The sequence below is a fragment of the Arachis hypogaea genome, chromosome 20 (genome assembly GCF_003086295.3).
Source record: "Arachis hypogaea cultivar Tifrunner chromosome 20, arahy.Tifrunner.gnm2.J5K5, whole genome shotgun sequence".
NCBI lineage: Eukaryota > Viridiplantae > Streptophyta > Magnoliopsida > Fabales > Fabaceae > Arachis > Arachis hypogaea.
In genome coordinates, this window is record NC_092055.1 from 96,663,241 (window position 1) to 96,689,389 (window position 26,149).

At 38.8% G+C, this 26,149-nt stretch overlaps 3 non-coding genes across 3 annotated transcripts; all 3 read left to right on the forward strand.

Moving 5' to 3' along the window:
- Positions 1-3,369: 3,369 nt before the first annotated feature.
- LOC112788306 (small nucleolar RNA R71) lies at positions 3,370-3,477 on the forward strand. Its single transcript, XR_003195674.1, has one exon. It is a non-coding gene; the product is annotated as a small nucleolar RNA R71 (small nucleolar RNA).
- A 9,798-nt stretch (positions 3,478-13,275) lies between these two features.
- On the forward strand, positions 13,276-13,382 carry LOC112787553 (small nucleolar RNA R71). The gene has a single exon (XR_003194959.1). It is a non-coding gene; the product is annotated as a small nucleolar RNA R71 (small nucleolar RNA).
- Positions 13,383-15,721: 2,339 nt separating this feature from the next.
- LOC112787944 (small nucleolar RNA R71) lies at positions 15,722-15,829 on the forward strand. The gene has a single exon (XR_003195330.1). It is a non-coding gene; the product is annotated as a small nucleolar RNA R71 (small nucleolar RNA).
- The last annotated feature ends 10,320 nt before the right edge of the window (positions 15,830-26,149 follow it).

A 26,149-nucleotide genomic window follows, 5' to 3' on the forward strand; every position in this document is an offset into this window, starting at 1 on the left:
CATCTCGTTCCTCTTCCCCTTCATTTGAGTTTCTCTCTTGTGATTTCTTGGGAGTTTCCTTCAATTCCTTCCCACTTCTGAGGGTGATAGCTTGACATTCCTCTCTTGGGTTTGGATCGGTGTTGCTGCACAGGTTATGGCTGGAAACTTGCTTGAATAAGTAGCCAATTTGTGTCTCAAGTTTCTTGATGGTAGCATCTTGATTCTGCATATTGGACCGCACTTCCTCTCGAAATATTTTACTGTCTTGAACTTCTTTGCATATGCGTTCAAGTAGAGTCTCAATCCTTGAGAGTCTATCTTCGGATGATGGTGAGTTGGGGTTGGAGGGATGAGAATGGCCATTTTGATTTTGATATGGATGTTGAGAGGTGTTGTTAGATGGGTGCTGATATAATCTCTGTGTGGAATATTGGTGAGCCACATTGTTGTTGGGGTTGTGACATCTCTGATCTTGGCCTTGATCTTGTTGATTTTCCCATCCAAAGTTTGGGTGGTTTCTCCAACCAGGATTATAAATTTTTGAGTATGGATCATGGGTCTGCCAAGGTGAGTTTCCAAAGTAGTTGGCTTGTTCCTGATCACCCTCTGCTTCTGCATTCACTCCTTCTTGGGTTGCTGATGAGGTGGTGATTGCTGCCACTTGGTTCCTCTCCATCTTCTTGGTAAGGTCAGCCAGCTGCTTGGTGATCATCTTGTTTTGGGCCAGCAGTGCATCCACGTTGTTTAGCTCCATCACTCCTCTAGTGTTGCCTCTTTGAGAAGCATAGAAGTAGTCATTCTCAGCTACAGTCTCAATGACATCTATGGCTTCTTCAATGGTCTTCTTCTTGTTCAGAGATCCCCCAGATGAGTGGTCTACTGCCTTCTTTGATTCATAAGAAAGACCTTCATAGAAAATGTGTAACTGCACCCATTCATTGAACATATCTGGCGGGCACCTTCTTGTCAAGTCATTAAACCTCTCCCATGCTTCATAGAGAGTTTCACCATCTTGTTCCCTGAAGGTTTATACCTCAGCTCTCAACCTGTTGATTCTTTGAGGAGGATAGAATCTCACCAAGAATTTGTTCACCACATCTTCCCAGGTTGTTAGACTCTCATTCGGGAAGGATTCCAAACATTTAGATGCTTTGTCCTTGAGTGAGAAGGGAAACAGAAGCAGTCTATAGGTGTCGGGATGAACACCATTAGACTTCACAGTATCACATATCCTCAAGAATGTGGTGAGATGTTGATTGGGATCTTCTTGGACACTTCATCCGAATGAACAGTTGTTCTGAAAAAGGGTGATAAGATGTGGCTTTAGTTCAAAGTTATTAGCATGTATGGTTGGCTTTTGGATGCTACTTCCACAGTTTCTTGGATTTGGGTTTATGTAAGATCCCAGAACTCTTCTCTCTTGCTCAGCATGATGCACTGGACCTTCTCTGCCATGGTTGTGAGCATCTTCTTCATGATGGTTCTCTATATTCTCATCCATGTCTGGTTCAAAGTACTCTTCCTCTTCCTCAGCACCAACAACTCTCTTTCCTCTTGCTTCGCTCCTTAATCTAAGATAGGTCCTCTCAGGTTCAGAATCAAAAGAAGTTGAAGTCCCACTTCTTCTACCTGTCATACAACCAACAAGGCCAAAGCAAAAGGGAGATAGAGAGTATTCTTGTTAAAAATGATGTTAGTGTGAGTGATGCAATATATCAAACAGTTAGTGGGTTAGTGAACTAAATTGTAACAAATAAGAGAAAACCACAAACGGGTAGGGGTAGCGGGAAGAAAATAACTAAAACTGAAAGTGAATCAATCAAACAGAAATCAAATCAAACAAAAGAAAAGTGCTCAGTCTAGTTATCTACCAATTTAATCATTGTTGATACAAAATCAATCCCCGGCAACGGTGCCATAAACTTGATGCACAGAAACTTGTCTCTCAACAGATTTCCCTCGGCAAGTACACCGAATTGTCGTCAAGTAAAAACTCACAATAGAGTGAGGTCGAATCCCACAGGGATTAATTGGTCAAGCAACTTTAATTGGAGGAATGTTCTAGTTGAGCTAAGTAGAAATTGATTGGAGAATTGCAGGAAATTAAATGGCGGGAAAGTAAATGGCAGAAAATGTAATTGCTGGAAATAAAGAACTGAATGTAAATGACGGAAAGTAAATTGCAGAATCTTAAATGGGGAAGAGGGAAGATGAACATAAAAGTAAATGGTAGAAATTAAAGAGAATGGGTAAGATCAGAAATGGGGGATTAATTGGGTTCAGGAGATGTTGTATTCTCCAGATCAAGTTCATTCTCATCTCTTCCTCAATCAATGCATTCATTGATCTCCTTGGCAATCTTAAGTGATTGGATTCCAATTCCTTGGCAACCCAATCTCTCAAATCTTGATCAATAGCCAATTCCTTGGTCTAATTGCTCATGAGAAGAGATGAAGTATGGTCACTGATTATACCACATGTATTCCCAAATCAAAGTATTGGTAGGATTATATGTCACCATATCCATCCAAACCCCAATTCGGTCCAACATGAGAAAGCATTTCTAGCATGATCTCTTCATTCTTCTTCCATGGTCCGAAGAGATCTAAGTATGAATAACTTCTTTTCCAAGATAACTACCCAATAGGATGAAGATTGAAAGCGTTCTAGTAAAATCAAGAGAAAAGAAAGAAGAAGAATAATGAAAACTATTATTGATCCATCAAATTACAACAGAGCTCTGGTGCACGAAATTGTGATCTCAGGCAACGGCGCCAAAAACTCTGTACGCACGTCTTAATAAATTGTTTTTCATTCACAACTTCGATACAACTAACCAGCAAGTGCACTGGGTCGTCCAAGTAATAAACCTTACGTGAGTAAGGGTCGATCCCACGGAGATTGTTGGTATGAAGCAAGCTATTGTCATCTTGTAGATCTCAGTCAGGCGGATAATAATTGATTATGGAGTTTTCGAAAATAAATAATAAATAGAAAGAGAATAAAGATAGAAATACTTATGTATATCGTTGGTGAGAATTTCAGATAAGTGTGTGGAGATGCAGCTTGAGTACTGTTGGATGCAGCTTGCATTCCATTCAGACTCTGAGAAATCATATTGACTTGCTGAGTCAATAGTTTGTTCTGAGCCAATATGGCATTCAGAGTATCAATTTCAAGAACTCCCTTCTTCTGAGGCATCCCATTACTCACAGGATTCCTCTCAGAAGTGTACATGAACTGGTTATTAGCAACCATATCAGTGAGTTCTTGAGCTTCTGCAGGCATTTTCCTTAGGTGAATGGATCCACCTGCAGAAGTATCCAATGACATCTTAGCTAATTCAGACAGACCATCATAGAATATATCCAAGATGGTCCATTCTGAAAGCATGTCAGAAAGACACTTTTTGGTCAGTTGCTTGTATCTCTCCCAAGCTTCATAGAGGGATTCACCTTCTTTCTGTCTGAAGGTTTGAACATCCACTCTAAGCTTGCTCAGCTTTTGAGGAGGAAAGAACTTGGCTAAGAAAGCTGTGACCAGCTTATCCCAAGAGTTCAGGCTATCTTTGGGTTGAGAGTCCAACCATACTCTAGCTCTGTGTCTTCCAGCAAAAGGGAAAAGCATGAGCCTGTAGACTTCAGGATCTACTCCATTAGTCTTAACAGTATCACAGATCTGCAAGAATTCAGTTAAGAACTGAAAAGGATCTTCATATGGAAGTCCATGGAACTTGCAGTTCTGCTACATCAGAGAAACTAATTGAGGTTTCAGCTCAAAATTGTTTGTGATGTGTGGAAAACGATCCAACACGAAACTAACCGGCAAGTGCACCGGGTCGCATCAAGTAATAAAACTCACGGGAGTGAGGTCGATTGAAGGATTGAGCAATTTTTGTTTAGTGGATGACTTAGTCTAGCGAATCAAGAGTTGATTTGAGTGGTTTGTATTCGACAGAAGCTAAATTGCATGAAATTAAAAGGGAGAGGGACAATTGGCAAGAATTTAAAGTGCAGAGAAATTAAAGAGGCTGAATCTTATAGTGCAAGTAATATAAATTGCAGAAACTTAGATTGCAAGAAATGTAAATTGCAGAATCTTAAAGTGCAAGAAATGTAAATGGCTTGAATTGTAAATGGAATTGGGAATTGGATTTGCAGAAATTAAACAAGGAAAAGTAAAATGCAATAAACAGAAAAGTAGAAGATGACTTGAATTAAACCGGATCTAAAACGGAAATGAGAAAAAGCTTAGTGTAGCAATGAAATAAGGAAATTTAAATTTAAAACTGTAGATCTCAGGACTCAAGAGACTAGATAGCTGAGTCTAGATCTCACTGCCTTCCTAGATCCAGCAAGAACAATTACAAAGGAAATAAAGAAATGTAAATTGCAGAAAGAGTAGAAGAAGAAGCAATTAACAGAAATTGGAATTCAATTATGCAGAAAATTTAATAAGATCTCAAGGTGAGATTGAGACAGAAGTTCTTCAATTCTTCACCCAAGATCCGAAGCAAGAAAAGTAAAGAGTGCTCAAGCAAGAACAAGGAAGAAGAGAGATCAATTCTCCTCCCAAATTCCCTTGAATTAAAACAACAATGCCAAGAAATGTAAAGGTGAGCTCTCTCTGTAAGTGTTTTTCCCAATGCTAAAGGAAAGCTCCCGGAAAACTTAAATCCTAAGCTATTTATACACTTTCTTCAAATGGTCTTCAAGCCTTGAATTGGGCCTTTGCTCTTGATGGAATTGGGTTGATAAAAGCCTCTGTTGATTGCACTTGGAGTTGGAGAGAAATCCATTGTGAACCGGGGCATAAAGCACAAAAGCTTGAGTCAAAGTTTGAGGCAAACTTTTGCTCAAGCTTTTTATATCAACCACCCCCTTTTGCTGATATCCACGTTTGAGCTAAAGTTTGAGGTTAAACTTTTAGCCAAACGTGGATCCCCTTGTGTGCATGTGTGGCGCCAACATTTGCCAAAAAGCTTGAGGCAAACATTGGCGCAAGCTTTTCTCCTCCAGGGTATGCATGTGTGGCGCCAACGTTTGCCAAAAAGTTTGAGGCAAATGTTGGCGCAAGCTTTTCTCCTCTAGGGTGTTGGTGTGTGGCGCCAACGTTTGCCAAAAACCTTGAGGCAAATGTTGGCGCAAGCTTTTGCTCCATCCTGGGTGATTTCAACTTTTCCAAAAGCTTGAGCTAAAGTTTGAGGCAAGCTTTTGCTCAAGCTTTTTGTTCTCTCTTGCTCCTTGCTCTTTCTTCTTTCTTTAACCTTCTTCAAAGCTCTTTTCACCTATCATCAATCAATCAAACACATCAAAGCTATGCTCAAAATCATGAGTTTATTATTCTTTCATAATATATGACAATTATAGCACAAAATCTCATGAAATTGCATTAATTCATCCATGGTTGATTGAATCAAAGGAAATATGAAATTCTACCCAATTGGCTTACTTATGGCTCAAGAAAGTGCATAAAAATAATTGAAAACAAAAGAAAAGACTAGTGAAACTAGGCAAAGTTGACTTGTCATCACAACACCAAACTTAAAGCTTGCTTGTCCCCAAGCAAGAAAGGAATTATTGAGAAGAAAGAATGAAAAGGAAGAGGATGTTTATGCTAGCAGAGTATTATTGGTAGCTCATGGGGTTTCATGTAGATATGTAAACACTCACTTCTTATTGATATTTAGGCCTAGAAAGTATCCTCCAAGCATCAAGTAACACACTGCTATGACCTCTCACTTATTACTTTGTCCTTGGTCACTGTTTCCCCCTTTTTTTTATAAGCTTTAGTTCAGTGTCTTGTGTAACAAGCTCTTTTCTTCATTCATGCTTGACACATTATTCACTATAGACACTTGGCTCACATTCCTATTTAGAACATTGATGTCCAGTACCTCTTTGGGTTACTAAATGCCTTGTAACTAGGTTGCTCTTGATAGTGGACTTTCAGTTGATAATCCTAGGTAAGTTAACCCAAGTTACCAAGTGTTGATGCACTCCAAAGAACTTAATAATCTAAGCAGATCCTAGTACAAAAACACCACAGGCATATATTCTAAGGTTCAAGCTATTGGTGTCTAGCTTTATTTTCTTTCTTCTTTTGTCCTGCTGCCACCTTTGGCTTTTTCTTTCCTCTTTTTGTTCTTCTTTTTAGCCAAGGACTTTTATCTTGTTGAGATTCATAGACAGTGAGCTATTTTCTACTTAAAAGGAGACAGTCTAGTCCTTTTATTCCCTAAAAGTGAGCAATCATACAATCACACATACATACCACCACTCACTTTTATTGTACTTTCCGCTAACAAAGAACTATCTTACTTCACATTCCAAACATTTCTTTTATTGAATTACAGATGCAGGGGACAAAGCTTGCATTTAGTTAAGTGAAAGTAAACACACAAGCACACACTTAGACTAGCTTATTTGTTTAAAAAAAATTGATTCTACTTGTACTAGATGAACACTTTAGCAAGATATAAATCATAGCATCTCTCAACAGCTGAAGTTAAGTATAGATATAACCTATTGGTTTGCAGTTCTTTTGTCCTTCTTTCTGTTGGTCCCCTTTTGAGTCATGGTGCATAATGTCTTCAATTGGTGGTTAGTTCCCTGCATAATTCTCAAAAGTTGCTTGCTTCTCAAGCCCTTAGGTGACTGGTTAGTATGCATGAATTGAGTGTGGCTTTTGGATTTAATTTGGTGTGGGAACACCAAACTTAGTTCCTTGCCACTTCCTCTGATGCAACAGGTTAACTATATGTAAAATCTTGTGTTCTTGCTAAAGGTTATGAAGTTAAAACTAGAGAGCAATTAGGTAATTGAATAATCTGTTTGATTGCTTAGAGCTAGTATTGTGCAAGAAGTGAGAATGTGTTTTTAAATGATGTTTTGGTGGAACACCAAACTTATAATCCTTCATTCTCCTTTAAATTGTTTTGGTGTGTAACACCAAACTTAGCTCCTTGCAATGCATACCAAATATTCAACATTTTTATTGAAAAGGCTATGAAAAGAAAACTACCTCTGGTTGGGTTGCCTTCCAACAAGCTCTCTTTTAATGTCACTAGCTTGACATCCTTCAATTCTTTTCAAGAAGGCTGTAGGCTCTGAACCTCTTTTTCCTTATCCCATTGTCCTCCCAAGTACAGCTTTGCTCTGTGACCATTTGCTGTGAATTGACTCTTTATTGCTTCATCTAGCGATTCAATACTCCCATAAGGAAAAACCTTTGTTACCAAGTATGGGCCAGTCCACTTAGACTTAAGTTTGCCAGGGAAGATCTTAAGCCTTGAGTTATACAGGAGCACTTGCTGTCCTGGTTTGAACTCCTTCTTTGTGATCTTCTTATCATGCCACCTCTTAGCTCTTTCCTTGTATATCTTAGCACTCTCATAGGCTTCTAGCCTGAATTCATCCAACTCATTTAGTTGTAACAACCTTTTCTCTCCTGCAGCTTGGGAATCAAGGTTGAGGAGTTTAGTGGCCCAAAAAGCTCTGTGTTCAAGCTCTACAGGGAGGTGGCAGGATTTGCCATACAATAGCTGAAAGGGTGACTTGCCAATAGGAGTTTTGAAAGCTGTCCTGTATGCCCATAATGCATCTTCTAGCTTCATAGCCCAATCTTTTCTTATGCTTCCCACTGTTTTCTCTAGGATCTTCTTTAATTCCCTATTTACTAGTTCAGCCTGGCCATTAGTCTGAGGGTGGTAAGGTGTGGCTACTTTATGGATTACTCCATATTTGTGGAGGAGTTTCTCCATCTGTTTGTTGCAAAAGTGACCACCACCATCACTAACAAGACCCTTGGGCACTCCATATCTTGTGAAAATGTGCTTTTTAAGGAACTAGAGGACAATCTGTGCATCACAGGTGGTTGTGGCTATGGCTTCCACCCACTTTGAGACATACTCTACTGCCACCAAGATATATCTAAAAGAGTAGGAAGGGGAAAAGGGTCCCATGAAATCAATGCCCCATAAGTCAAACAGCTCCACTTCCAGGATGAAATTTTGAGGCATCTCATTTTTTTTTGTCAATCCTCCAGTTCTTTGACATTCATTGCATTGGTGAACAAACTCTCTGGCATCCTTGAAGATAGTTGGCCAATAAAACCCACTTTGTAGTACCTTTGCAGCTGTTCTCTCTGGTCCAAAGTGTCCACCATATGCTGAGCCATGGCAATGCCATAGTATGTCCTTCATTTCACTTTCAGGGACCCACCTCCTAATCATTCCATCAGAGCATCTCTTGAATAGAAAATGTTCATCCCACAAGAACTTCCTTGCTTCATTGAGTAATTTCTTCATTTGTTGCTTGGAAAATTCTTGAGGTATCTTCCTTCCTACCTTGTAGTTTGCTATGTCAGCAAACCAAGGTGTTTGTTGAACTTGGAGGAGGTGTTCATCAGGGAAGTTCTCATTTACTTGCTGTGGTTTATCTTGCTTAGCTTCTTGTGGCACTCTTGATAGATGATCTGCTACTTAATTTTCACTTCCCTTCCTATCCCTCACTTCAATATCAAATTCTTGTAGCAGCAACACCCACCTAATAAGCCTTGGCTTTGAATCCTGTTTAGACATTAAATACTTGAGAGCAAAATGGTCAGTGTATACTATAACTTTTGAACCGATCAAGTATTGTCTAAACTTATCAAATGCATATACAATTGCTAAAAGTTCTTTTTCAGTGGTGGTATAATTTTTCTGTGTTTCATTCAACACTTTGCTAGCATAATATATGACATGATGTAATTTGTCCTTCTTTTGCCCCAGTACAGCACCAATAGCAAGGTTGCTTGCATCACACATAAGTTCAAAGGGTAAATTCCAATCAGGGGGTGTGATAATTGGTGCTGTAATGAGCTTTCTCTTGAGAGTTTCGAAGGCATGTTTACAGTTGTCATAAAAAATGAAGGGGATATCATTCATTAGTAAATTGCTCAATGGTTTTGCTATTTTTGAAAAGTCTTTGATGAACCTTCTGTAGAAGCCAGCATGCCCAAGAAAACTTCTTACTGCTTTCACATTAATAGGTATAGGGAGTTTTTTAATAACTTCTATTTTAGCTTTATCAACTTCTATACCTCTACATGACACTTTATGCCCAAGAACTATTCCTTCTGGAACCATGAAATGGCACTTTTCCCAATTCAACACCAAATTAGTTTCTTGGCATCTTTTCAAAACAAGAGTTAAGTTATGCAAGCAAGTGTTAAATGAATTGCCAAAAACAGAGAAATCATCCATGAAGACTTCTAAGAATTTTTCCACCATATCAGAAAAGATGGAAAGCATACACCTTTGAAAAGTGGCTGGGGCGTTGCACAGCCCAAAGGGCATCCTTCTATAGGCAAAAACTCCAAATGGGCATGTGAAGGAGGTCTTCTCTTGATCCTTGGGATCTACTACTATTTGATTGTAACCAGAATACCCATCCAGGAAGCAGTAATAAGCATGGCCTGCTAGTCTTTCCAACATTTGATCAATGAAGGGCAGAGGAAAATGATCTTTTCTTGTTGCATCATTCAATCTCCTGTAGTCTATGCACATTCTCCACCCAGTCACTGTCCTGGTGGGGATCAACTCATTCTTCTCATTGGTGATGACTGTCATTCCTCTCTTTTTTGGCACAACTTGAACCGGACTCACCCAAGAGCTGTCTGAGATTGGAAAAATTATTCCAGCATTCCATAGCTTCATCACTTCTTTTTGAACTACCTCTTTCATGGTTGGGTTGAGTCTTCTTTGAGGTTGAACCACAGGTTTTGCTTCTTCCTCCAATAAAATTTTATGCATACAAATAGCAGGGCTGATGCCTTTGATGTCCTCAATTGTCCACCCCAAGGCTGTTTTATGAGCTTTTAATACTTCAATCAACCTTGCTTCCTCATCCATGTTCAAGGAGGAATTTATGATCACTGGTAATGCCTCTGCTTCCCCAAGAAACACGTATTTGAGGTGAGGGGGAAGAGGTTTCAATTCCTGTTTTGGTTTATCCTCCTTCTTGTCTTCAATGAATATTTCTACCACTTCCTCTCCTTGATCTTTCTGATGCTCCAAATAGTTATCTTCAAACATTTCTTCTACCAGCCCTTCTATCATATCCACATTCATGTAGTTCTCTTGCTCTGAGGGGTGTTGCATTGATTTGAAGACATTGATTACCATTTGTTCATTATGCACCCTGAAGGTCATTTCTCCCTTTTCCACATCAATAGTGGTTCTTGCTATGGCTAGAAATGGTCTTCCCAAGATGATTGAGTTGTTTCCTTCCCCTTCTGTGTCTAAGATTACGAAGTCTGCGGGGAAGATAAACTTTCCAACCTTCACTAGTAAATTCTCCACAATTCCATTGGGTGTCTTGATTGATCTATCGGCCATTACTAGTGACATCCTGGTAGGTTTGATTTCTTCTATAGCAAGCTTTCTCATCAATGATAGAGGCATCAAGTTGATGCTGGCACCTAGATCACATAAGGAATTTTGCAATGTTATCTTGCCTATGGTGCATGAGACTACAAAACTCCCTGGGTCTTTGAGCTTTGGTGGGATACCCATCTGGATCACAGCGCTATATTCTTCAGTGAGCATGATAGTTTCCTTTTCTTGCTAACTTCTCTTCTTGTTGATTAGCTCCTTCATGAACTTGGCATACAGAGGCATTTGCTCCAATGCCTCAGCTAAGGGAATATTTATCTCCAACTTCTTGAAAGTCTCAAGGAACTTATGAAAGTGTTGATCCTTTGCCTCCTTGTTGAATCGTTGGGGATATGGCAGTGGAGGTACAAAGTTCTTCTCTACTTGTTGCTTTTGATTCTTGGTTGGCTCTTCAATTGCTTCATTCCCCTTTTTTGGAATTTTTGATTGTTCCTCCTTTTCTTGAGTTTGCTTTGAAGTTTGCTTGCTTGCCATTGCATCATCACCGTTGGCTTCCTCTGCGTGTGTTGGCTTTTCCCCCTCTATTGGCCTTTTCCTGTTTTCCGCTTGCTTTCTTGTAGTGTCATTGTTGCTCATCAATGTTCTCCCACTTCTTAACTGTATTGCCTTGCATTCTTCCTTAGGATTTCGAATTGTGTCACTTGGTAGGGAACTTAATGGTCTCTCAACAGAAATCTGCTTGGAGATTTGCCCAATCTGCCTCTCTAGGTTCTTCATGGAGGCTTCATGGTTCTTGGTTGTCATTTCTTGGTGTTTCCACATTTTGTCCATCAAGGTTTCCAAGTTAGTGATTCTTTGAGAGTCATGTGAAATTGGCTGGTTATGGGGTGTTGAGGGTTGGTGGTAAGTGTTTTGGTTTGTGGGTTGGTTATTGGATGGATAATAGCTGGAGTTGGGGTGGTTGTTTTGGGGTTTTCTGTAAGGGTTTTGGGTGGTTTGCTGCTGGTTGTTGTTTTGGTTGTTTCTTGAAGTATTTTGATTTGAATTTCTTTGCCATGGTTGTTGGTTTTGGTTATGGTTATCTCCCCACCTCAGGTTTGGATGGTTCTTCCATGAAGGGTTGTAAGTATCACTATAGACTTCATTTGACCCAGAATTTTGGTTGTGCATGTACTGGACTTGCTCCTGCGGTTGCTCCTCTTGGGTTTCTTCATTTGTTCCCCATGTGGTTGATGGTTGATTGGTGCTTACTGCTGCAGCTTGGAGGCTATCAATCCTCTTGTGGGTAGCTCATGGCCTTAAACACATTGAATGTCATCTTCTCATTGTGTAATCTCAGGGTAAGTTCACCTTTTTTGACATCAATGATAGCTCCAGCAGTGGCCAAGAATGGTCTTCCCAGGATGATGGAGGCCTTGGCTTCCTCCTTCATGTCCAATACTACAAAGTCTGCTGGAAAGATAAAATCTCCTACCTTCACCAGTAAGTCTTCTACTATGCCATGAGGAAACTTGAATGATCGGTCTGCCAGTTGTAGGGCCATTTTTGTTGGCTTGGCCTCCTCAATCCTCATTTTTCTCATCATAGCTACAGATATCAGATTTATGCTAGCTCCTAAGTCACATAGAGCCTTCTCCACTGTGATTTCCCCTATAATACAAGAAATCTAGAAGCTTCCAGGATCCTTCAATTTCTGGGGCAGTTTGTGCTAAATGATGGCATTACATTCTTCGGTTAGTATCACAGTCTCATTGCTTTTCCAGCTTCTCTTCTTGGTCATTAATTCCTTTAAAAACTTGGCATAGAGTGGCATTTGCTCTATTTCTTCAGCAAAGGGTATGTTGATTTGTAGTTTCTTGAAGATTTCCAAACATCTTAAGAATTGGTTGTCATCCCCCTTCTTTTTCAATTGCTGAGGGTATGGAGCTTTTGGGACGTCTGGCTTCCGCATTTCTCCTTTTTGCTGTGAACTAGGAGTGGAAATTTGGACTTCATCTTGTTCCTCTTCCCCTTCATTTGAGTTCCTCTCTTGTGATTTCTTGGGAGTTTCCTTCAATTCCTTCCCACTTCTGAGGGTGATAGCCTGACATTCCTCTCTTGGGTTTGGATCGGTGTTGCTGCACAGGTTATGGCTGGAAACTTGCTTGAATAAGTAGCCAATTTGTGTCTCAAGTTTCTTGATGGTAGCATCTTGATTCTGCATATTGGACCGCACTTCCTCTCGAAACATTTTACTGTCTTAAACTTCTTTGCATATGCGTTCAAGTAGAGTCTCAATCCTTGAGAGTCTATCTTCGGATGATGGTGAGTTGGGGTTGGAGGGATGAGAATAGCCATTTTGGTTTTGATATGGATGTTGAGAGGTGTTGTTAGATGGGTGCTGATATGATCTCTGTGTGGAATATTGGTGAGCCACATTGTTGTTGGGGTTGTGACGTCTCTGATCTTGGCCTTGATCTTGTTGATTTTTCCATCCAAAGTTTGGGTGGTTTCTCCAACCAGGATTATAAGTTTTTGAGTATGGATCATGGGTCTGCCTAGGTGAGTTTCCAATGTAGTTGGCTTGTTCCTGATCACCCTCTGCTTCTGCATTCACTCCTTCTTGGGTTGCTGATGAGGTGGTGATTGCTGCCACTTGGTTCCTCTCTATTTTCTTGGTAAGGTCAGCCAGCTGCTTGGTGATCATCTTGTTTTGGGCCAGCAGTGCATCCACGTTGTTTAGCTCCATCACTCCTCTAGTGTTGCCTCTTTTAGAAGTATAGAAGTAGTCATTCTCAGCTACAGTCTCAATGACATCTATGGCTTCTTCAATGGTCTTCTTCTTGTTCAGAGATCCCCCAGATGAGTGGTCTGCTGCCTTCTTTGATTCATAAGAAAGACCTTCATAGAAAATGTATAACTGCACCCATTCATTGAACATATCTGGCGGGCACCTTCTTGTCAAGTCATTAAACCTCTCCCATGCTTCATAGAGAGTTTCACCATCTTGTTGCCTGAAGGTTTATACCTCAGCTCTCAACCTATTGATTCTTTGAGGAGGATAGAATCTCACCAAGAATTTATTCACCATATCTTCCCAGGTTGTTAGACTCTCATTCGGGAAGGATTCCAACCATTTAGATGCTTTGTCCTTGAGTGAGAAGGGAAACAGAAGCAGTCTATAGGTGTCGGGATGAACACCATTAGACTTCACAGTATCACATATCCTTAGGAATGTGGTGAGGTGTTGATTGGGATCTTCTTGGACACTTCATCCGAATGAACAGTTGTTCTGAAAAAGGGTGATAAGATGTGGCTTTAGTTCAAAGTTATTAGCATGTATGGTTGGCTTTTGGATGCTACTTCCACAGTTTCTTGGGTTTGGGTTTATGTAAGATCCCAGAACTCTTCTCTCTTGCTCAGCATGATGCACTGGACCTTCTCTGCCATGGTTGTGAGCATCTTCTTCATGATGGTTCTCCATATTCTCATCCATGTCTGGTTCAAAGTACTCTTCCTCTTCCTCAGCACCAACAACTCTCTTTCCTCTTGCTTCCCTCCTTAATCTAAGATAGGTCCTCTCAGATTCAGAATCAAAAGAAGTTGAAGCCCTACTTCTTCTACCTGTCATACAACCAACAAGGCCAAAGCAAAAGGGAGATATAGAGTATTCTTGTTAAAAATGATGTTAGTGTGAGTGATGCAATATATCAAATAGTTAGTGGGTTAGTGAACTAAATTGTAACAAATAAGAGAAAACCATAAACGGGTAGGGGTAGCGGGAAGAAAATAACTAAAATTGAAAGTGACTCAATCAAACAGAAATCAAATTAAACAAAAGAAAAGTGCTCAGTCTAGTTATCTACCAATTTAATCATTGTTGATACAAAATCAATCCCCGGCAACGGCGCCATAAACTTGATGCACGGAAACTTGTCTCTCAACAGATTTTCCTCGGCAAGTACACCGAATTGTCGTCAAGTAAAAACTCACAATAGAGTGAGGTCGAATCCCACAGGGATTAATTGGTCAAGCAACTTTAATTGGAGGAATGTTCTAGTTGAGCTAAGAAGAAATTGATTGGAGAATTGCAGGAAATTAAATGGCAGGAAAGTAAATGGCAGAAAATGTAATTGCTGGAAATAAAGAACTGAATGTAAATGACGGAAAGTAAATTGCAGAATCTTAAATGGGGAAGAGGGAAGATGAACATAAAAGTAAATGGTAGAAATTAAAGAGAATGGGTAAGATCAGAAATGGGGGATTAATTGGGTTCAGGAGATGTTGTATTCTCCAGATCAAGTTCATTCTCATCTCTTCCTCAATCAATGCATTCATTGATCTCCTTGGCAATCTTAAGTGATTGGATTCCAATTCCTTGGCAACCCAATCTCTCAAATCTTGATCAATAGCCAATTCCTTGGTCTAATTGCTCATGAGAAGAGATGAAGTATGGTCACTGATTATACCACATGTATTCCCAAATCAAAGTATTGGTAGGATTATATGTCACCATATCCATCCAAACCCCAATTTGGTCCAACATGAGAAAGCATTTCTAGCATGATCTCTTCATTCCTCTTCCATGGTCCGAAGAGATCTAAGTATGAATAACTTCTTTTCCAAGATAACTACCCAATAGGATGAAGATTGAAAGCTTTCTAGTAAAATCAAGAGAAAAGAAAGAAGAAGAATAATGAAAACTATTATTGATCCATCAAATTACAACAGAGCTCTGGTGCACGAAATTGTTATCTCAGGCAACGGTGCCAAAAACTCTGTACGCACGTCTTAATAAATTGTTTTTCATTCACAACTTCGATACAACTAACCAGCAAGTGCACTGGGTCGTCCAAGTAATAAACCTTACGTGAGTAAGGGTCGATCCCACGGAGATTGTTGGTATGAAGCAAGCTATGGTCATCTTGTAGATCTCAGTCAGGCGGATAATAATTGATTATGGAGTTTTCGAAAATAAATAATAAATAGACAGAGAATAAAGATAGAAATACTTATGTATATCGTTGGTGAGAATTTCAGATAAGTGTATGGAGATGCAGCTTGAGTACTGTTGGATGCAGCTTGCATTCCATTCAGACTCTGAGAAATCATATTGACTTGCTGAGTCAATAGTTTGTTCTGAGCCAATATGGCATTCAGAGTATCAATTTCAAGAACTCCCTTCTTCTGAAGCGTCCCATTACTCACAGGATTCCTCTCAGAAGTGTACATGAACTGGTTATTAGCAACCATATCAATGAGTTCTTGAGCTTCTGCAGGCATTTTCTTTAGGTGAATGGATCCACCTGCAGAAGTATCCAATGACATCTTAGCTAATTCAGACAGACCATCATAGAATATATCCAAGATGGTCCATTCTGAAAGCATGTCAGAAAGACACTTTTTGGTCAGTTGCTTGTATCTCTCCCAAGCTTCATAGAGGGATTCACCTTCTTTCTGTTTGAAGGTTTGAACATCCACTCTAAGCTTGCTCAGCTTTTGAGGAGGAAAGAACTCGGCTAAGAAAGCCGTGACCAGCTTATCCCAAGAGTTCAGGCTATCTTTGGGTTGAGAGTCCAACCATACCTAGCTCTGTCTCTTGCAGCAAAAGGGAAAAGCATGAGCCTGTAGACTTCAGGATCTACTCCATTAGTCTTAACAGTATCACAGATCTGCAAGAATTCAGTTAAGAACTGAAAAGGATCTTCAGATGGAAGTCCATGGAACTTGCAATTCTGCTACATCAGAGAAACTAATTGAGCTTTCAGCTCAAAATTATTTGTGATGTGTGGAAAACGATCCAACACGAAACTAACCGGCAAGTGCACCGGGTCGCATCAAGTAATAAAACTTACGGGAGTGAGGTCGATCCCACAGGGATTGAAGGATTGAGCAATTTTTGTTTAGTGGATGACTTAGTCTAGCGAATCAAGAGTTGATTTGAGTGGTTTGTATTCGACAGAAGCTAAATTGCATGAAATTAAAAGGGAGAGGGACAATTGGCAAGAATTTAAAGTGCAGAGAAATTAAAGAGGCTGAATCTTAAAGTGCAAGTAATATAAATTGCAGAAACTTAGATTGTAAGAAATGTAAATTGCAGAATCTTAAAGTGCAAGAAATGTAAATGGCTTGAATTGTAAAGGGAATTGGGAATTGGATTTGCAGAAATTAAACAAGGAAAAGTAAAATGTAATAAACAGAAAAGTAGAAGATGACTTGAATTAAACTGGATCTAAAACGGAAATGAGAAAAAGCTTGGTGTAGCAATGAAATAAGGAAATTTAAATTTAAAACTGTAGATCTCAGGACTCAAGAGACTAGATAGCTGAGTCTAGATCTCATTGCCTTCCTAGATCCAGCAAGAACAATTGCAAAGGAAATAAAGAAATGTAAATTTCAGAAAGAGTAGAAGAAGAAGTAATTAACAGAAATTGGAATTCAATTATGCAGAAAATTTAATAAGATCTCAAGGTGAGATTGAGACAGAAGTTCTTCAATTCTTCACCCAAGATCCGAAGCAAGAAAAGTAAAGAGTGCTCAAGCAAGAACAAGGAAGAAGAGAGATCAATTCTCCTCCCAAATTCCTTTGAATTAAAACAACAATGCCAAGAAATGTAAAGGTGAGCTCTCTTTGTAAGTGTTTTTCCCAATGCTAAAGGAAAGCTCCCGGAAAACTTAAATCCTAAGCTATTTATACACTTTCTTCAAATGGTCTTCAAGCCTTGAATTGGGCCTTTGCTCTTGATGGAATTGGGTTGATAAAAGCCTCTGTTGATTGCACTTGGAGTTGGAGAGAAACCCATTGTGAACCGGGGCATAAAGCACAAAAGCTTGAGTCAAAGTTTGAGGCAAACTTTTGCTCAAGCTTTTTATATCAGCCACCCTCTTTTGCTGATATCCACGTTTGAGCTAAAGTTTGAGGTCAAACTTTTAGCCAAATGTGGATCCCCTTGTGTGCATGTGTGGCGCCAACGTTTGCCAAAAAGCTTGAGGCAAATGTTGGCGCAAGCTTTTCTCCTCCAGGGTATGCATGTGTGGTGCCAACGTTTGCCAAAAAGTTTGAAGCAAACGTTGGCGCAAGCTTTTCTCCTCCAGGGTGTTGGTGTGTGGCGCCAACGTTTGCCAAAAAGCTTGAGGCAAACGTTGGCGCAAGCTTTTGCTCCATCCTGGGTGATTTCAACTTTTCCAAAAGCTTGAGCTAAAGTTTGAGGCAAGCTTTTGCTCAAGCTTTTTGTTCTCTCTTGCTCCTTGCTCTTTCTTCTTTCTTCAACCTTCTTCAAAGCTCTTTTCACCTATCATCAATCAATCAAACACATCAAAGCTATGCTCAAAATCATGAGTTTGTTATTCTTTCATAATATATGACAATTATAGCACAAAATCTCATGAAATTGCATTAATTCATCCATGGTTGATTGAATCAAAGGAAATATGAAATTCTACCCAATTGGCTTACTTATGGCTCAAGAAAGTGCATAAAAACAATTGAAAACAAAAGAAAAGACTAGTGAAACTAGGCTAAGATGACTTGTCATCAGTTTGCTCCAATGGTAGGGATGGAGATGCTTCCTCCATGTAAATTGGAATTAGGTGCAGTAAAGTCACCAAGCATTCTCCTTGCATTATTATTATTTTTGGCTGCCATCTCCTCTTCCTGTTCGAAAATTTCTGAAAGGTGCTTGCTAGATTATTGTAGTTTAGCTTCTCTTAGTTTCCTCTTCAGAGTCCTTTCAGGTTCAGGGTCTGCTTCAATAAGAATGTTCTTGTCCTTGCTCCTGCTCATATGAAAAAGAGAGAACAGAAAAATAATAATAATAGGGATCCTTTTTGCCCAGGTATAGAGGTTTCCTTAGGTGAGTGGAAGAAAAGAAGAGTAGAAGAAAAGAAGAAGAGAAAAATCTGAACTCAGAGAGAGAGAGGGGGTTCGGATTTTTGGTGAGTGAGGAAGAGATGTTAGTAAATAAATAAATAAATAGAATGAGATGAGAGAGAAAGAGGATTTTCGAAAATAATTTTTGAAAAATGGTTAGTGATTTTCAAAAATTAAAAGAAGAAATAAATTAAAATTGAATTTTGAAACAATTAGTTAATTAAAAAGAATTTTTGAAAAAGAGGGAGATATTTTCGAAAATTATAGAGAGAGGGTTAGTTAGGTAGTTTTGAAAAAGATAAGAAACAAACAAAAAGTTAGTTAGTTAGTTGAAACAAATTTGAAAATCAATTTTGAAAAGATAAGAAGATAAGAAGTTTATGAAAAGATATTTTAAAATCAAATTTTTGAAAAAGATATGATTTTGAAAAAGATAAGATAAAAAGATATTTTTGAAAAGATATGATTGAAATTAGTTTTGAAAAATATTTGATTTTTAAAATCACAATTAATGACTTGATTCACAAGAAATCACAAGATATGATTCTAGAACTTAAAGTTTGAATCTTTCTTAGAAAGTAAGTAACAAACTTGAAATTTTTGAATCAAAACTTTAATTGATGATGTTATTTTCGAAAATTATGTGATAAAGATAAGAAAAAGATTTTTGAAAAATATTTTTAAAATTTTCGAAAATAAATAAGAAAAATGAAAAAGATTTGATTTTTGAAAAAGATTTTGAAAAAGATAAGTTTTTTTTTTAAAATTGAAAAATTGATTTGACTCATAAGAAACAACTAGATTTTAAAAAAATTTGAAAAAGTCAACTCAAATTTTCGAAATTTATGAGTGAAAAAGGGAAAGATATTTTTTTTATTTTTGAATTTTTAATGATGAGAGAGAAAAACAATAAAAATGCTCAATGCATGGAAATTTTAGATCAAAACATGTGATGAATGCAAGAACACTATGAATGTCAAGATGAACACCAAGAACACTTTGAAGATCAAGATGAACATCAAGAACTTATTTTTGAAAAATTTTTTATGCAAAGAAAACATGCAAGACACCAAACTTAGAAATCTTTAATGCTTAGACACTAAGAATTCAAGAATGCATATGAAAAACACCATACAACACAAAACAATATAATATGAAGATCAATCAAGAAGGTTTTATCAAGAACAACTTGAAGATCATGATGAATGCAATGCACGAATGCAATTTTCGAAAAATGCAAGATGAGTATGCAATTGATACCAAACTTAAAAATTGACTCAAGACTCAAACAAGAAACGCAAAATATTTTTGATTTTTATGATTTTATTAATTTTTTTGGATTTTTGTATATTATTTTCGAAAAAACATATAGGAAAAAGAAAATAAGGATTTCAAAATTTTTAATATGAATTCTAGGAATCTTGTACTCTTAGTCTAAAGCTCCAATCTGAGGGTTAGGCATGGCTTAATAGCTAGCCAAGCTTTAGAAGATACAAATCAGGCATGCAACAGCTGATATTCAAATTAACTTGCCTCTATGCTGATGGTTGGAAGCCCCTATCCAAAATAATTAGACATGGCTTTACAGCCAGCCAGGCTTCAACATGTTTCATGAAACACTAGAATTCATTCTTAAAAATTCTGAAATAATTTTCGAAAATAGATGAGAAATTTTTGAAAGATTTTTGAAAAATTTTTTTTGAAAGTAAAACAAAAAGAAAATTACCTAATCTGAGCAACAAGATGAACCGTCAGTTGTCCAAACTCGAACAATCCCCGGCAACGGCGCCAAAAACTTGGTGCACGAAATTGTGATCTCAGGCAACGGCGCCATAAACTCTGTACGCATGTCTTAATAAATTGTTTTTCATTCACAACTTCGATACAACTAACCAGCAAGTGCACTAGGTCGTCCAAGTAATAAACCTTACGTGAGTAAGGGTCGATCCTACGGAGATTGTTGGTATGAAGTAAGCTATGGTCATCTTGTAGATCTCAGTCAGGCGGATAATAATTGATTATGGAGTTTTCGAAAATAAATAATAAATAGACAGAGAATAAAGATAGAAATACTTATGTATATCGTTGGTGAGAATTTCAGATAAGTGTATGGAGATGCGTTCATTCCTCTGAACTTCTGCTTTCCTGCTGTCTTCATCCAATCAATCTTACTCCTTTCCATGGCTGGCTTTATGTAAGGACATCACCATTGTCAATGGCTACTTTTCATCCTCTCTGGAAAATGGTCCGATGCGCTGTCACTGCATGGCTAATCATGTGGAGGCATCACCGTGGTCAATGGCTGCATCCTATCCTCTTGTGAAAATGGTCCAAATGCTCTGTCACAGCACGGCTAATCATCTGAGGTTCTCGATCATACTGGAATAGGATTCACCCTCCTTTTGCGTCTGTCACTATGCCCAGCACTTGCGAGTTTGAAGTTCGCCATAGTCATTCAATCCCAGAGTCCTACTCGGAATACCACAGACAAGGTTTAGACTTTCCGGACTCTCATGAATGCCGCCATCAATCTAGCTTATACCATGAATATTCTGACTAAGAGATCCAAGAGATACTCATTCAATCGAAGGTAGAACGGAAGTGGTTGTCAGGCATGCGTTCATAGGGAATGATGATGATTGTCACGTTCATCACATTCATGTTGAAGTGCGAATGAATATCTTAGAAGCGGAATAAGTTGAATTGAATAGAAAAACAGTAGTACTTTGCATTAATTTATGAGGAACAGCAGAGCTCCACACCTTAATCTATGGAGTGTAGAAACTCTACCGTTGAAAATACATAAGTGATGAAGGTCCAGGCATGGCCGAGAGGCCAGCCCTCATGATCTAAGAACTAGGCATCAAAAGATGTCTAATTCAATAGTAAAAAGTCCTATTCATACTAAACTAGTTACTAGGGTTTACAGAAGTAAGTAATTGATGCATAAATCCACTTCCGGGGCCCACTTGGTGTGTGCTTGGGATGAGCTTGAAGTTTTCACGTGCAGAGGCTTCTTTTGGAGTTGAACGCCAAGTTGTAACGTGTTATTGGCGTTCAACTCTGGTTTGTGACGTGTTTCTGGCGTTTAACTCCAGACTACAGCATAGAACTGGCGTTCAACGCCCTTTTGCGTCATCTAAACGGAGCCAAAGTATGGACTATTATATGTTTCTGGAAAGCCCTGGATGTGTACTATCCAACACAATTAGAAGCGCGCCATTTTGAGTTCTGTAGCTCCAGAAAATCTACTTTGAGTGCAGGGAGGTCAGAATCCAACAGCATCAACAGTCCTTCTTCTACCTCTGAATCTGATTTTTGCTCAAGTCCCTCAATTTCAGCCAGAAAATACCTGAAATCACAGAAAAACACAAAAACTCATAGTAAAGTCCAGAAATGTGAATTTAGCATAAAAACTAATAAAAACATCCCTAAAAGTAACTAGATCCTACTAAAAATATACTAAAAACAATGCCAAAAAGCGTATAAATTATCCACTCATCAAGATCCCTAACCCAATGAAAGGGGTTTAGTTGTTCATAGCTCTGGGAATGGAAAGCGTAAGTGTAAAGTACATTATGAAAACTAAAACTAGAGGTTGCAGTAAAATATACAGCGTGTAGTTCTCCAAAATGCCAAAAAGCTCCCTTACTAGTTCAAAACTACTCCGATATATACTACTCTTCTGATCTTCTAGTTGGCTCTTCAAGTCTTGGATATGGGCCTTCGGATCTTTAGTTGAAGCATTTGCAGTCTTCAGTGGGCTCAGCTTTGCTTGCAGAGAAAGTGTGAGTTAGGCATGGGCGTTAGTTAGGACGTTAGTGGTGTTAACGTTAAGTGAAAATGTGGGTTCGAGAACGTTAGTGACGATCACCTTTTTTACTAACGTTCCTAACCCAAGTTGGTCCACGTTAACTTCAACAACGTTGCCTCTTGGTCCTTCGCAAACATTATTGGCATTCACCTTTTCCAATAACGTTTGCTTATTGCCCTTCCTCCCTACGTTATAGTCCATGTTAATGTAGCTAACGTGACTCCTAACGTGGGCATGCCTCAGCCTCGAGAGCGTTAGTGACACTTACCTTTGTCACTAACGCTCCAAACGCCCCTTCTCACGTTAATTGTATTAACGTGGCCACTAACGTGGTGGTGATTGCCATCTCCAATGTTAGTGACAAAGGTGGGTGTCACTAACGTTGGCTCATCATTTCTTTCCTCCACGTTAGCTTCCACGTTAATGTAACTAACGTGGCAACTAACATGGCTAATGGTGGCTTGGTCCAATGTTAGTGACAAAGGTGAGTGTCACTAACGTTGGCACTTCTTTGTTCCTTCCACGTTAGAGTTCACGTTAATGTAGTTAACGTGACTCTTAACGTGGCTAAGTGTGCCCTTTTTTCCAATGTTAGTGGCATTCACTTTTACCACTAACGTTGGAGCTTTACTTTTCCTCCACGTTAGCTTCCACGTTAATGTAGTTAACGTGGCAACTAACGTGGGTTATGATGGCTCATGAAGGCGTTATTGGCGATCACTTTTCTCACTAATGTTGCAGGCTAGCTCCCATTCCACGTTAATGGTCACGTTGGTTAGACTAACGTGGCTATTAACGTGGCATCTTCCTTGCTTCCTTTGTCCTGAAATCAAGCAAGTAAAGTGCATCAAAGTTAGGTTCTAACTCATGAGATCATGCATCTTCTATTTTATCACTCATTTCATGCATAATTCTCATAAAATTATATAAAACTCACAATGTTTTCTTGAATCAAGATGTAAGTGATTATCTACCCAAAACTTGCTTATTAACTAAGAGAATGCATAAAACTACCCTAAAATAGTAAAGAAAAGGTCAGTGAAACTGGCCAAAATTCCCTGGCATCAACGCGTTCGCGTCACTCGTGCAGCTTCCAATCCACGCGTTCGCATCAGGCACGCGAGCGCGTCACTTCGATTTCTCTATATCTTGCGGTCACGTGAGCTATGCCTCCGCGTCGCTTCTCGTTGGTCATCTCTTTAATTTCTTGTGTTCCTTCCTTTTTTGCAAGCTTCGTCTCCATTATCTAAGCCATTTCTGCCCTATGAAACCTGAGACACTTAACACACGGATCACGGCATCGAATGGTATAGAGGAGAATTAAAATACATAATTAAAGGATCTCTAAGAAGCGAGTTTTCAACCATAGAACAAATTTGGGAAGGAATTGTAAATACATGCAAATCATATGAATAAGTGGGTGAAGACTTGATAAAACCACACAATTAAACACAATATAAATCATAAAATAATGGTTTATCAACCTTCCCACACTTAAACATTAGCATGTTCTCATGCTTAGTTGAAGGAGATAAAGTAAATGAGTAGGAACATGTAAAACTCATGCAATGCAATGCAACCTATATATATATGAATGCAACTATATGATTCTTGTCCACTTGGTTAAAAGTAAGTAAGTTCTTTAAGACCATCATAAATCAAATTCCACTAATTCAATTCTTATACAGTAAGAACAGATTAAAATACAAGAAGGTAGCTCATAAAAGCAAGGAACATAGAATTTAAGCATTGAACCCTCACTGATGATGTATGTGCACTCTAGTCTCTCAAATGTATAGGGTAATCACTCTACTCTTCTCTAATCATGCTTTCTAAATTTTGTTCTACACCTAACCAATCAACAACATTTAATATACCAATGCAAACATCATGAGGTCTTTTCAAGGTTGTAATGGGGCTAAGGTAAGGGTAAGGGTATGTATATGGCTAAGTAAGCTTATAAATTGAATCTTTAATTAACCTAAGCTTTCACCTAACACATATATATATTCTATACAACTTCAAATTTCATACCTAGCTATCCAAAATTTTCCTTTCACATTCCATACTCATGCATCAACCTTTATTTTAATTTATCACATATGCATTGATCTTTGAACTTCAACTTAGCATTGGGGTAATTTTGTCCCCTTATTTATTTATTGAATATTTTTTTTTGAATATGAAAATAAACGTAGCTTCTCAATGCACATAGATTTTTAATTTTTATAGTTTCACATGAGTAGGTACCCAAATTCCCATTATTTTATCATGACACATTCCCTTATTAACCCTTGTCCCCACAATCTTCCCATATTCAGTTAACACACAATTTCTATCTTAAGCTAACCAAAGATTCAATTGGGATATATAATTGTTTTTCTGCTTAAGGCTAGTAATGTGCTAAAATATAGAACAAATGGGATTTTAAAAGGCTCAAAGTGGTTAACAAAGGTAATTTAAAGGGTAGGCTTATTTGGGATAAGTGATCTAAACAAATAATGGCCTCAATCATATGCAAGCATATAAATATATTAAACATTGGACATATAGGATGAAACAAAATATAGATTACAATCATAGAGAAGTAAACACACAAGAATAAAATATTTATGGTTAAATAATGTAACCATGTACTTAGGCTCAAAATCTCACGGGTTGTGTGTTCTTGGCTTTTAAACTATGTTCCAAATACAACTTCAAGCAAATTTAACATAAAAGTTTTGATTAAAATTAGTGAAATTTTTCAAAAAATAGGGTCTTAGAAGAAACTTATTATCTTTTCAATCAAGTAGAACATGCATGCAATTAACCTATTACTGTGCAATCTATCCTATTCTACAAAAGAAAAACTAACTAAATATCCTATTTTATTGGTGTTAAGGAAGAGAAATTACCTCCGGAAGTCAGGTACTAACCGACCTCCCCACACTTAAGGCTTTACACCGTCTTCGGTGCCATCTGTCAGGAACAAAGGGGGGCTAGTAGCAGTATCTCCACCATCGGGACCGTCATGGTTCCCTGTGCTGGTAAAAGAAGTGGAGTCCGAGGTGTCTGGGTCTTTGTAGTTCCCCATAAGTAGCTCCTTGAGGTATGTGAATCGGCGCTTGTTTCGACGCTCTCTTAACTTTGCTTTGTGTTCCTGCCGATCCAACCTTTCGAGTATCTGATGGAGCAGTTGGTTTGTTGTAGGTGCTTGTGGTACTGATGGAGGAATATCTTCAGCCGGTTCTGTAGGCTGGCTTGTAGTGGCTGGTGGTGGTCTGATATATTTCTCGTTAGGGACGTACTGATCATCCCGTGGAAGCATGGCTTTGGTGTCCCCAGCTCTGTAGGAGACTCCGGCTGCTGAGACGAGATCTGAAACCAAGGCGGGAAAAGGTAGATTGCCCGTAATTTGTACATGTCCCATTGCATTCCGGATGTGTCTTGGTAAGTTTAGGTGCTGGTCTATAAGAATACACCAAAGTAGAACAGGCATGTCTGCAGTGAAGGAGGACTCATGGGTGCTCGAAAAGACATAATGGGACATGATCTGTGCCCATACTCGAGCTTCCAAGGTAAGTGCTGAAGCCGATATCCCTTTAGGTCGGGATCGATGGTATCCGTAGATCCATCTGCTGCCAGGTTGTGCGATAACTCTGAGAACGGCGTCCCAGTCAAATTGGTATGTCTGGCGCTTGAGTGAGGCTTTTTGGAATGCGTCCAATCCTTCTAGAGCAGGGAGAAGATCTAAAGCTCGCTGAATGGCCTCTTCAATTATGGAGACTTATTTCTGACGGACATAGACAGACTGCATGGTTGGCATGTGAAAGTTGGAGTAGAATTCTACTACCCATGAGAGATCAACCTGCCATGACTATCTCCGTAGGAATCCCCATTGTCTTCGTTTAATTTGCGGCTTAACAAAGGTAGCAATGTTAGTCGGGAGGATAAGAAGGTACTCATTGTTGTAATTCCTCTCTGCCAGGATAAGGAACATCTGCTCACAGTAGCGGTTAGGAAACCGCGCAGTGTCTTTTGCTGGGAAGGCCTTTTCTTTTTCATCGACCTTGATGATCCTCTTTATTCTTTTTGTTGAGGGCTTTACTGCTGTTGAAGATGGCTCTGCCACTAATGCTCTTTT